The sequence below is a fragment of the Pseudopipra pipra genome, chromosome 28, assembly GCF_036250125.1.
Source record: "Pseudopipra pipra isolate bDixPip1 chromosome 28, bDixPip1.hap1, whole genome shotgun sequence".
In the NCBI taxonomy this organism is placed as follows: Eukaryota; Metazoa; Chordata; class Aves; order Passeriformes; family Pipridae; genus Pseudopipra; species Pseudopipra pipra.
The window spans coordinates 1,138,506-1,152,247 of record NC_087576.1 but is presented as its reverse complement, the minus strand read 5'-3'; positions in this window follow the sequence as shown (position 1 = coordinate 1,152,247).

Here is a 13,742-nt window from a genome sequence, read left to right as displayed (position 1 = left end):
ATTAATTTAATAGGACGTTACACACAAAGAAAAGAATTTCAATGTACAACCAAGAGCACAGTCCTGGAAAAGCTCAGCCACTCAGTGAGATGCTGCCTGCTTGCTTCCCCTCCAGACACACAAAATAACTCTTCTGAGGTGCTCACTGGCCTGACTCCTTCTGGAGGAGGTGAAAAACCAGGGTGCTCAGGAGTTAAAGGGGTATCTCTGTCAGAGCTTAATCTCGAAGGAACTCCAGGGGTTTCTAAGCAGGAAAGCTCAGTCCAGATAAGGAAATAATGAGCAGATCATTTTTCTCTGGCCTGGAGCAATCTCAAGAGGGAATATCCCACTGGGGCTGAGCTGATCCCAGGGGAGGGCTGGCAGAGAGCTCTGGAATGGGCAGATCTGTGCAAAGGAAAATGCACTGAGACCCACAAATTAATTCAACCCCATGCCTTGAGTCACCCAGGTCAAATACATCAGCAACTGGACAAGGTTTGAGCTGGTGACTAAGATGCAAAACCACCCCCCCAAGGCCAGTGCCCAAACCCTCTCTGTGCTCTGGGTTCCTCCACGCTGCCCACTGATGAGCCTGTTCCACACCCCCAAGAAAAAGCAGCACAAAACACCTCAAGGGATTTTTTTTCCCTCTCTCGCAGCAACAAGTGGCTGACACCCATTTAAATATTGAGCAGTGCAAGTGTTCTGCCGTTCAGCCTCCTCACGTTGGCACGCCCTGCAAACACTGGCTCAGTTCACCTCGGATTTCCCAGCAGAAATAACACGAGTCTGGTGTGAACTGAACATTTGTGATAAGCAACCTTCCTCCTGCTGCTCAGGACCCGGAACCTGAGCCCAGGCAGAACACACAGCTCTGTTTTTCCAAACGGCTGCTGCTCCCAGGCCCCTGCAGGGACCAAAGGCTGCATGGCTGAGCACCTGCTCTCCCAGCTCCCAAATTCTGCCCCTTCCAGCTGCTGGGGAACACCCTGAGAACACCCACTGCTGGGTTGAGCTGTGGGACACAGGCCAGGAGAGCCATTGAACTACTCCCAGTGCCAAGGAACGGAGAAAATCTCTGGGTCCAGAGCAAGACACGGGGCTCTTGGCCACACACAAGCCCAGGAAAGCCCCACTGCTGCTCCTGGAAACATTTCCCACTCGTTTCTCCCCAGCAGGGACTGTTGTTGCTGCCTCAGACCCGGAGGGGATGCGGGGGAAGTGGAGAGGAGACGAGTGAGGAGTTGCCAAGAAGACGTAATAAATTCACTTTTCTGACACAGGACCAAGCTTGCCATTAAATGTCAAGTGCTGGCTGAACAGCTGGAGGGGAACAAATCTCTGCTTCAACCTCTGGGCTCTGAGCAATAGATAGCAAAAATCCTCCCCCGGAAAGGCTCCCTCTAAATGGCAAACTGCTCCTGCTCAGGTTTCAGGCTGGGGCTGACAGGGGACTCACAGCTAATCACAGGCTGCTGTTCCCCCCAGCACCTCTGCTAACAGAGTGGAAACAATCACTTTGCTCCTGACAGGTACGAGCCAAGATGATGCAGCGTGTCGGCGGCACCAGCACGGGGAACGAGGCAGAGCTGAGCTCAGGCACCACACCAGGCACCAAGTACCCACGTTTAAACCTTGCCCCAGCCAGTCCCAGACTTTAAACCGAGAAAAGAAAATTAAGAGGAGCAAATTCACAGCTGATTGTCCAACCAAAGGGCTAGAGGAGGTGGCACCTGGACGTGAACACCCCGAGGATCTCTCCCTGTGTTTCAGAGATGCTGCCTTCCCCCCTCGCCCCCAAATTTAGGTGAAAGTTTTGCCTGCTGCCCTGCAGAGGCTCAGCTGGGTCCCTTCTGTCCTTGTGCCCTCCCTGTCCTTGTGTTTTCCCCTCCAGGTGAGGCAGTGAACAGATCAGAGACACGTCCAGCTCTGCAGAGTCCCCCCCTGGACAGTCCAGCCCGAGGCAATGCTGCTCCACACAGATAAAATGCCACCAAAATTAACAGGGACTTTCTTTCTCCCTCCCTTCATTTTTATTTTTTTTTCCCCCCATCAAGGAAGGCCATTGAAATTCAGCATCCCTCCCAGTGAAGCACTCTGGTGCTGGGTGACCTTTGGGTGACATTTGCTTTGCATCTGTGCACCAGGAGAGACCAAGGCAGCCTTTAAGGAGCCCATAACCCAGCCCTGGCCCTGGCAGGGAATGGGAACAACTGCTGGGATGGGGGGAATTCTCAGGGCATTGGAAAGCTCCTTAAATCAAAGCCCTGAACAGAGAAGTGAGGGGCAGAACCACCAATTTACTGATCATTTGCTTCTGCATGAGCATAACTCCAGCCTGAGAGAGTCCCTGCATTATGGTGTCATTGGCACCAAATAAAAGTAAGAATTGTTTAGCACAGTTGACAAAAAAAACCCCAGAATTGCCTTGTAGGCTACCAGCTTTGTATATTTAATATATTTAACCTATATTTATTCGACTTCCAAACCAGTCTTACTGCCAACAAGCAAGTGATTCCTCCTGCTTAAAATGGGAAGTGAAAGACAAGAGAGAGGTGGAGCAAACCCCAGCACAGCCATCCAGGAAACAGGAGAGACAATAAAAATAACCCAGTTTCCAAAACTTTTATAAATCATAAATGGGTTGCTATTTGGACGAGTTCTGCAGGATTCTTGACTTTAAAAAAAAAATATATAAAATAAAGATAATGAGAAAATGAAACCTTTATAGCAAGCTCTCACAGTCTGGGTTTCCAAAACGCTTCTGTAAATAGAATTATCTGCTTCAGAGACATTAAACCCACCAGTGGAATCTCTTACATTACCACATGGTGAACATCTGACCTCCAACACTGGGAAATAATGAAAAATTAATGGATCCAGATGTGCCAATCCTGCCAATGGCAGATGTTCATTTTACACACCATTTAGAAATCCCCAGTGCATTTGAGCACACGATGCTAAAACTACTGAATAACAGGAAGAAAAGGAGCAGTGCTGTGAGGTGACACCTGCACCTTCCCAGCACAGGAAAATGCAGAGATGGGTGTGCAAGGGATCCCACCAGGAACAGGCCACTCCTATGGCAGCAGCTTTAACTCAGGGACTTTTTCAGGAACTGTTCAGGTTATCCCCAACAACTTCATCCAGGTTATTCCTGAAGGTTCCAGCATAAACCAATAAGTGACAAACAACCTGAAGACACAAAACACTCTCCAAACTCACCCCTCCATTAGATATTTGCCCAGCTGAGTCTATTCCTCTGCCATTAACTACCCTCAATCTTCTTTTTCTCCTCTTGCTGCTGGAGCTTTTGTGGAGATTGTTTTCTCCTCTGTTCTGCTTGTCCAACCCGGCCCTTCCCTCCTAAGGAGGATCAGATAAACCTGCCCCTTGCCAGCCGAGCTTGGCACACCCAGGCAGAGTTTTACTACATCATAAACCCACAAAATGCCCCAGTATTTAAGGGGGAGCTCTCATTCCATCCTCAAGGTTCTGCACACAGCCCTGGCAATCCTGCAACCCCTCCCTGGGCAGGAGAGCTCTGGAACAGCTGCAGTGTGGACTGTCCAGCTGCCCAGGGGCTGCTCTTTCCCCCGGGACCCCCAACCCCTTCCCCGTGGATCTGCAGCTCCCACCTCTCCTCCTCCTCCTCCCTGGGAAGCTCTGCCCCTGCAGAGCAGCATCTGTTTGTGTGCTGCTGAACAATTTGTTGTGTTACGTCCTGAAAGCCTCTGACTAAGGAGCTTATTCATGCTCCGTGCTCTGGTAACGGCTCTGACGAACAAACTCCGGGAGCAGGGAGAGAAAATGGAAGCTGGTGGTGTTTGAACATCACCTCGGTGCTGACTGCTCAAAGCTCAGCCTTTCAGCAGCAGTTCTGCCCCCGTGCCTTTGATTTTGCAAACAGTTGACAAAGCCACAGTTCTATTGACCAGGCAGGTTCGATTAAAATCCCGTATTAAAATGTTCCCCGGGGCTCTCAGTTATCCTGCCCCTCACCTGGAGGGTTTCAGATGGTACAGATCCATCTTGGTAACTGAAATACAGGCCAATTCCCTGCCAGGTCTGGGTCACCATCCATCTTGTCTCTCGTGTTGGCTGGTTCCAAGTGAGTCAAAGAAAGGAGGCACGAGCAAGTTCTCAAATCATCTCTCAGCTGCTGCTGCAGAGGGACAGCAGAGCCCAGAGAGCACAGGGGGGTTCCTCCTCAGCCCAACAGAGGTGTCTGCCAGGGTGAAAAACAGGAGGAGCAGCTTTGTCACTGAGAAGGGGAATAAACCAAATCTGAGCTCAGTGGTTTGAGAGGGAAACTCCTGAGCCCCACCCGTTCCCTTCTGAGCTCTGAGAGCAGGTTCCAGGGCAATGCCTCCTCCTGCTGGGTGTGATTTCCCTCCTCTGTGAAACAGGGCACACAGAAAAGGTCTGAGAGCAGGACAGAGAGCCAGGACTGCAGTGCAGGCACAGCCACCTCCTCCAAGGTCACACATTTCGCCCGGGGCAGAGCAGGGACCAGGCTGACAAGAGGCTCCCTGGTGCCTTCTCCGGTTAGAGCGGAGGCACAGACCTGAGGAGACAGGAGAAGGAGCAGAGAGCCTGAGCTCCCACCCCAGGGGGAGAGGGGATTGCAGGGACAGTGGCCTGGGATGCCCTGGGAAGGCTCATCCCTCCTGTGCTGCTCACTCAGCAGCTCTTCACTGGACATTCACTGCAAAGACTTATTTACCCAGTTTAGGGGCAGCAACACTGTGATTTATCCATCCTCAAACGAAAAAAAAACCCAAAAGCCAAAAAAAGAGTGCAATTTCTCATCTGAGATCAGAAGAGAAACAGGGAAGGGGCAAATCCTTTGAGCATAAACAGATTGCACTATTTATATATGAAAATGTTTTCTGCATCTCCAAACTTACCATGCCCAAGTACTTTAATTAATTGCAGAGGTTGCTATGGTAACACTCCTAACTCAATTATAGCTCTACAAAGAGGTGCAGTGCACTCCTGACAGGGAAGCAGGTAACTCTTGCTGAGAGTGAAGTGGGGGGCAGGCACAACTGCAGTGGATTTCTGCAGATCTGACCCCCAGCATCCCAGCAACTTCAATTATCCCCCGGTTCCACCCCCTCCTCAGCCCTCCTGAGGGATTTTCTGGGCTCCAGCCCGGGCTGAGCAGAGCCTGACAGGTGGGGAGGGAGAGGATTTCGGGGAGGGAAGTGCAGCTCCTGCCAGGTTTGAGTGAAGGAGGGTCCCCAGCCATGGGCAGCACAGTTCCCACGGGAGGCTGAGCAGCAGCACCTCAGCGGGCAGAGCTCCACTGCCTGGCCCCAAAAATCTGCTCTGCCAAAGACTTTCACTCTGACACTGCAAAAATCAGACTCTGGCAGTTCCCACCTGTAAAACCAGGACAGCACTGCCTGATTCATGAACAACTGAGAGGCAAAAATTATCATCAGCTGCCTCAACTCAGCATGGATAAGGTCTGTCTGAAGGTTACCACCAGATTAATGATGCTAAAGATCGATGGTTTACAGCCAGATTTCTCCCCCACCAAATACTAAAGGAGTTACTGGTCCAGGCTGGGCACTAGAGAAGACCCCAAAGCCTCTCAAAGACCTCATTCCTTCCCTGCCTTACACCAAACCCTGTGCACCACAGGCAGCATTCTGCCTCCAGATGTTTCAAAAGCAAATGCAATATTCCCCATTTGTGCCAGGGCACTGAATGGTCAACAGGAAAAGGAAGGCAGGAGAAAAGAGGGAAGAAATGACATTTCCTCTCAGCACTATCAGCTGAAATCCGTGGACTGACAACCTTCCCCTCCACTGTGCAGAGTCCTCCTGCCCCGTGGACGGGGCTCTGTGCTCTCCACCCTGCCCTGCTCAGCTCTTCACTCCCCTGGCACCTTTTCCAGGGCTGCACTCACCTGACAGAGGGGACACTGCCCGTCCAGCTCGTGTGTCTGTCACCCCTGGTCCCAGATGGGCTTTTGGTCACTGTGCCAAATATTCCTCTGCCCCTCCACAGCCCCTGTCACTCACAGCGAGTGTCCTCTTCTCCCACTTCACATTAAATGCCTTCTGGGACACTTCTAAAGGTGTCTTTAGTGAGGCTCGGGGATATTTCTCACCCTCTCTGCCCCCAGCTCCTTTCTGAAAGGTAAAATGCAAGTTCCAGAAGAGGAGCTTGAACTTTGGAGAGCTAAAGCAGAACAAACCAACCCCTGCCGAGAACACAGCGCTGTGATGTGAGAGGCGGTGAATGGGGAGGATGAACCAGCAGCTGGACACAAAACAGCAGCTCCCTTCCTGAGCAACAACTTCATCTGCCTTTGCAAACCAACTGCTACTTTTTCACTCCTTTTCCCCAGCCTGCCCTGCTCTGAAGAGCATCGCTGCCTGCAGAGCAGGAACTTGCCAGAGGCTTTTTTATTCCAGCAAAGCCCCCCACCAGCTGTGCCTGCTCTCCCTGAAGGACACACAGTGTTAACTCTTCAGAGATGGCATTTTCCAGCCTGTCGGGCAAATAGATGCTCACTCAAAGTCAGAGTGTTCAGAGGTTGAACAAGTTTTGCTCTCCCCTTCACCAGGCACTTCCAATCACCAGTTCCTGCCCAGCTCTCTGCACCCCTGTTATCCTCTGAGGGCTGAGATTTGCCCAGTTCAAAGGTTCCCACTCTTCAGGAAAAAAAGATTTTGACTTTGTTTCTTATTCTCTCCTTTTTTTTTTATTTTTTTTTTTGCTGTGCCCGTCGTTTTTCTCCCTGGCCCTTCCAATTGTCTGGGTTTGCAGCAGATAATTGCACAGTTCAGAGGGTTTACACGCACACACCCCCCGGAATTCAGGCTCAGGGCTGTTGTATCCCTGCTGGCCTTCCAGTTATTCAACCACAAAACTGTCACAGCACAGCTTAACTGAACCCCAGGACTCCAGACCCTCCCTCTGGAGCATCCATCCTGCACCGTGAGCACCAACAGTGACCCTAAAAATCAGTGATACTCGTTTGGTATCAACTTCCACCCTTGAAAGCACTTTTGTTTTTTGCTCTGCAGCCTCGTCCTCCCGCAGCTGTGGTGACTGGCTGTGATTTTTGCCTGGGCAGGGTCTGTGGGGCTGGCAGGGAATGAGTCTGTCCCTCCCTGGCAGAGCTGCAGCCTCCAGGGCTGGGATTATCCAGGTCAGTTTAGCACAGGATCTGCTCCAGCACATCAGACACGACTGGACATCTCTGAGGGCCAGGGGAGCTCTGCTGAGGAATTCCAGAAACCTCCTGCTGGAAAACACAGCCAGGCAAAGACATTCTTTTCTTTTTGGTTTAACCAATTGGAGGCACAGAGCAAACCTGCTGTGGGTGTTCAGTTGTTTCTGCAAATTCAGGGGTGAGCAAAGGTTTGGAATTGTTTTATTAAACCATGGGAAGATTCCTCCTTGCCAGCAGATTGGGGTCACCAGTGGAAAGAGCTGTGGACACTGGGATCTTCCCATATATTTTTTTAATGTCTATTTATATGTGTAAATAAATATATAAACCAGACACTGGGTTAAAATAGGTGTGAAAATGGTAGATCAGAGGCTTCCATTTGCAGTTCTCATTATTCAAGAGCGAGGGAGAGCAGTGGACCAGAGACAGGGAAAACTCACAGAGCCCAGCACATGTTCTGTGCTATTTGCTGAGCAGCACTAATCAGATATCAAAACTCCAAACAGATGAAACCCCAAACCCAAGCTACTGACAGGAACAACGAGAAACTTCGGCCTCTGCACCACTTTAAGGGAAGAAAAGAAAAACTGACCTTGCTTCAAGGCACAAATCGACCCCTCTAAGGGATTAGGGTTTTTCCTGCAAGCAGGCCTTAATTAAAAAGTGCACAAAATCACTCTGCAACATAATTGTTAGTGGTAGCCACTATTGGAGAGGTTATTAAATTAAAGCACTACCAACTCAAAAGTGCCATATGGTCATTCCCACGCCACCAAAGAAATGATTTTTACACATCCAGGGCTTTAAGTGGATTACAGTGAATAGGTACAGTCAGGACAAACCCCACCATTACCCTGGGAAGCACTGAACACCTCTCCTGTTTTACCAGGAAATTTGGAAAAGCAAATGCAAGGGTACCGAGAATCCAGCAGATGCCACAAAAAATAAAGGTCACACAGGGAAGCTGAGATCACAGGATTATCCCTCTTCCATCTCCATCCCAGTCCTGCTTTTTTTAATATGAAAAGAAATGTCTGTGGAAACTTGAGGCTTAATACTTAAAAGAGAGATGCTCCTCTACATCAACAGCACTGCCCTTGGAGCATCAATCTTTGAATATAAACCTCTGTGTGAACCCAACACTTGATCCCACACTTTGATTTAGTAAAGAATTATATGCACGGCATCATCTGCGGATTTGAAGGGGTTCTGTAAAGGGATTTTCAGCAAAGCCAGTGAACAGCTCTGCAGAAATTGTCTCAGCCCAGGTAGAACAAAGGCAGGTGTTGGATTCTGTAACAAATGCTAATAACCCAGCCAGCACTGCCCTGCCTCAGCTGACCTTATTACTCACCACCAGCTCATCTATAATGCATTTAACTCCAGTTCTTCCTGTTCTAATGAATTAACTGCACTCCAGTGGACTGCCACTGAGAACTTGTTTGGGAAAATAGCTCCAATAAAAATCACATCAATAATAACACCTCCAAACCATTTAACACTCGGGAAATGCTTTAACAGTGATTTTTTTTTTCACCCCACCTTCTCTTGTCAGAAGGTCTTCAGAGGACAAAAACATCCCATGATTGTCTTTTGTAAATTGAGTGCAATGCTTTCTCTAAAAAATAAAAAACCCCAAGAAATAAATAAGAAAAATTAGGCCCACGACAGGATGCAATTTATTCTTCAGGCTCAGAATTTGATGTCCTTACACCACTTAATTACTCCACAGGAGTAAATTTGCTTTAACAGCTGCTGACAACAGATGACATTTGCATCACGATTTTTTCCAAAACTTTGGAGAGGCATTCAGCTTTCTTAAAGGTAATGCTAAGCTGGTATTTAGATGAATCTGTCTAAAATGATGGTGCTGCCTAATTGTTTTCATGAGACCACCCAGTGAGATCCTAATGCATTATTTATCCTCCTGGATGGGCAAACCACCCTGCTAAGTGCAGTATGAATATATAACCACAGCGTTCCCTGTCCTGGGTAAACTGCAAGGATCCCAAGTGAAGAAAGCCCTTACAGCATATGCTTCATCTTAAAAACAGGTTTTAAAGCTCCCTGAAGTCAGCCTTGCTTTTGTAGAACATGTTATCACCCGTCATGCAGGGCACAGGGTGGCCCAGGGAACTCCCAGCTGGGATGTCATTCGGGGCTGCCCAGGACAAAAACCATCAGCAGCAGCTCCAAAGAGCCAAACCTGAGCAGGAACCAGGGAGGGAAGAGCAACTGGGGGACAAACTAAACTTGGCAAGGCCAGGCAGGGATTTCAGAGTTATCCCTCGTCTCCCTCACACACCCCCAGCCCAAAGCTGGGGGATCACAGGAACAGATGTAGAGCTCTAGAAAGCCAATGAATCAGTTAAATTACACAACCCATGGAAAAAAAAAAATCAATGGGGCTGCGAGATGTAACACCGGGGTATAAAAATCCTGCAAGCAATAAATAAAGCAGAGCCAAATTTAGGGACTGTCTGAGCTATTTATCTGAAGCAGAGCTTGGCCACATTGTTTGCACCTCAGCAAATTACTGTCAGAAAATGAAGGCCTACGGTGTCGCTGTCCAGATCTCCCATCTTCCCATTTTCCCCTTAAATGCCAAATATCCCCAAATTCACAGCAATTTCCCTGTTTCTGAATGCAGCACACCCCTGAGAGGCCACTGCAGCACAGCCACCACTTCCATCAGGATCAGTGCTGCAGGGACAGGATATCTCTGGCAATCAAATCAGAGCATCCCACTCAAAAGATGCCCAGACTTCCAGGGGTAACAGCTCAAACACTCCAGAGCTGTTGTTTTAAATCCTGCTTTTTCTTTGCCCCCATTTCTTTTTCCGAGACAAAGGAAGAGAAAGAGAACTGCAGTCAGATTAATGTGTATTTATAGAACTCACTGATTGCACTATTTATTCATACCCTTTCTGGAAACTCCAATCAGACCCCGTTTCCTTGAGGGGCTCAAATTCCTCTTCCCTGATTCATGGGGAACGTTTTTCCTGAGCTGCCTCTGAGCCTCCCCCTGCTCTCACTGATTGCAGTGGCACAACGTGTTTCCTCACACCTTCATCCCTGCCCGTCTCTCAGTGCTGCTGGGGAGGCCACGAGCCTCCTGCCTGGCTTTGAAATGATTTCATGAGGCTCTGCTTCCAGGGGGTAACACTCAGACTCGCAGCTCCCCACCCCACAGCTCCCCACCCCACAGCTCCCCACCCCACAGCTCCCCACCCCACAGCTCCCCATCCCACAGCAAACTCAGGTTTCCAGGCTCAGCTTCCCTGGATGCTTCCTCCCAGCTCAGCTGTGGGATGGAGATTAAAGCCATGTCAGGTCTCTTTTTTTTCCCAAGATACTCATTTTCCAACCCATTCAGGAGCCTCTCCAGTGCCAACTGTGCTGCCCCAAGGAGGGAGGCAGGGCAGCTCTGGGCAGTGCTGCTGCAGCCCCCTGAGTGTGGCACAGGGGGACAAAAGCAGGACAGGGGCTGTGCAGCCCCTCCAGCCACGAGAAGGGGGCAGAGGAAAACCCCCCTTTTCCCTGGCTCCCAGCCCAGGGAACATTTTGTCCTGCACAAAGCTGGAGAGCTCAGGATTAGTGATGCTGAATAACCCGACACCTCTGTTCAGCTCCCACCTCCAGACACCAACACGAGCCCTGGGCCCTCTCCTCATTATCATTTCATAAATTGCAGGGTTTGAGGCTTGTTTGTGTTATAGCTGCTGATGTTGGAGTAACACTTACCCCGAAGCTTTCATAAAATTTTCAGGACTGCTATTATTTTTAACCTGCTGCCAGAGGCAAATCTCCCAGCAGAGCAGAGCTACGAGGGGTCACCCATTTCCTCCTGGCAAACAAACTCCACGTCCTCAACAGGGCAAACAAACCCCAGTGAAAGAAGTGCAAAGCAGTTCCCCCTTCCAGTGCCACCAGGGTGGAACACTGTCCCAGTCAGGACTGCCCTCATCCCCACCAACCCCAATCATTAAGGAGAAAAATTACAGTAAAATTAAACAGCTTCCCACGTGACAGTGGGATGTTTTTACACATTCTGGGTTGATACCTCCTGTTCTTGCTACCAGCTATGCTCAAATCCTCCAAATTCATCCTCTAATTCAAATTGGTCCCCAGAAATAGCAGGTCCTTTTGAAAGCTTGATTTGAAAGATCATTAAAAAGTACAAAAGACTTTATCTGTTGGGGGAAAAAAAAAAATTCTGTACACAAAGGAGGGGGTGGAAGAGGAGATCTCACACATGGAAAATGACAGTATTTTCTACCTTAACCTCTTCAGCTGGAGTTGCTAAGTAACCATGACACACCACTGTGTATTCTCTGCAGTGTCTGGTCTACAGCCTGACAGTTTGATTAATTCTTCCCAGTACCAAACCTGCATGGTGAATATTTTAAATACTTAAGAATTTAATGGGCGGGAGAAAGACAAAGGGGGAAAAAAAAGCCACCCAAAAAACACCCCCAGACCCATCTATAATTTATAAATTAAGTTTTGTTACTAGGCTGCCATGTCTAGATGGGAAACCAAAACTCTATTCCAAGAGAAGGTGGTGATATATTGTGGTGGTTTCTTCTTCTCACAACTTTGCCTCACACACTACTAAATACATTTCTCCAGCCTCCAAAATATTCATATTTAATTATGGGTCCTGCACATCAATGTCTGTAAAGAAACAGTAAAAGAGAAGCCCTCCATTGTCACTGCATTGTCCTCTGAGCCTCCACATTTCCATGGGAGAAAAACCAACAAACATTCCTGATCTCAGCTCTCTGTGCCAGCTCCTGCTCCCAGAGTTCCACAATTCATGTCACAGAAACAGAAATTCCCTTTGTGTTCCCATTGTGGTGTAATTGTGTCATGCTTGCTAAGTACAATTTAGCTTGATTGACTAATTAGGCACCGCAGATTACCCGTCTTGGAGCAATCCATCTGTCTGGGCACATTAAATGTTTCCTCTTCTCACTCTGAGGAACTTTGAGAGGCTCGAGTGTGTCCTTCTCCAGCAGGAAATGCTCTCCTAGGGTGGGATTTTAAATGTGCCCTGTGGTTTGCTAAAACCAGAGCTTTGGGTGTTCTCCCCAGGAATGTTCCCTGGTGGGAAGGTGACAGTCCTGCTGGGATGCTCCCTGGAAATGCCTTGTCCTGTCTTTTACTCCAGCAATTGTCCTGCTCCACTGCCTCAGACATCTAGAGACACTGCCAAAACTAAGAACACTGGACTCAAATATGATCAAAATTACATTTTTGGTCCATTCACGCTGCCTTTGGTCTCTCCACCAGCACAGCAAGTGCTGCTCCCGCTGGAGAGCTGTGGAAACCCCTCTGATGAGTGAGGTGACACTTGGATGCTGTGAAAGAGCAGAAGGAGCTGACAAGGCTCCCAGTTCTGCTCCTGGGCTCTCCCAGCTGCAGTGATGGCCCCTGATGTCCCCTGAGGGTCTGTCAGTCCTGTGTTTCATGGCCCAGCCTGCCCTGGGAGGTTCTCACACTGCAGACGTGGGGGCAGCCAAGGGAGCATCCCCTCAGCAGGGCATTCCCACCCCAAACTGGGATGGGACTTCCAGACCCCTCAAGTGTGAGCCTGATAAACACTACACGGATATTTTGTTTATTTGTACCTTTGATTTGTACCCCAGTGCTTATAGATTTAAACAGATTTAAATGCTTTCTACATCAGACCATAGAATTGAGGAATATCCTGAACTGGAAGGAACCCACGAGGATCAAGTCCAGCTCCTGGCTTGCCATGCCTGAGGTATCTCCACGTGACAAAAGTGTTGCCACCAAGAATCCACATCACCAGGAGACATCCTCACACCTCAGTGAACTTTTGATGTTCAGTGCCTGCCATGTATCTACGTCCTACTTCTTAATCCCTATTAAATTTACATCAAATATGCACGAGAACCCTACAGAAACACTGCCTGAGTTCTCACACTGAGTACACTGCCTGGCTGAGAGGTTTCCAAGTAATTAATCCAAAACCTCACACTTGTTTTAACTGACACACTCCCCCATGTTTTATCCTTGAAAACACTGAGTACATTGTATTAAATGTTAAGCACAGATGCTGCAAATCCCCCCGGCTCTGCCCTGTCCCTGGGCACCTCCTCGGGGTGAGGGAGGAGGCTGAGAAAAGGAGTCAGTCACTCACAGCAGCTGCAGGTGAGAGCCACAAGGTGCCTTTACCTGCAGGAGCTGGGGCAGCAGCCCGGGCAGGGCTGGATGTGCTGCAGCCCTCGGCTCCTCTGACACCAAACAAATTAATCAAAGGGTAATTAAACATCCCGGACATCCTCGTGTTCAATAAGTGGGACAGGCTCAGTGTCCCTCCACGTGGACTCCTCCTGATGAGGCACTTTCTGCTGCACCACAGAAACAAAGCCATGTGTGTCTCTGGGTGATTCAGTGCAGACCCAGCAATTAATTCCACTTCGCTGGGATTTTGTGTCAGAAGTTTGGTTTTGTGAAAGGAAAAAAAAAACAACCAAACCCAAAACTTAATTTAAATCTCTGGGAGATAACTGATAATGATTTTATTTTGCTCCCA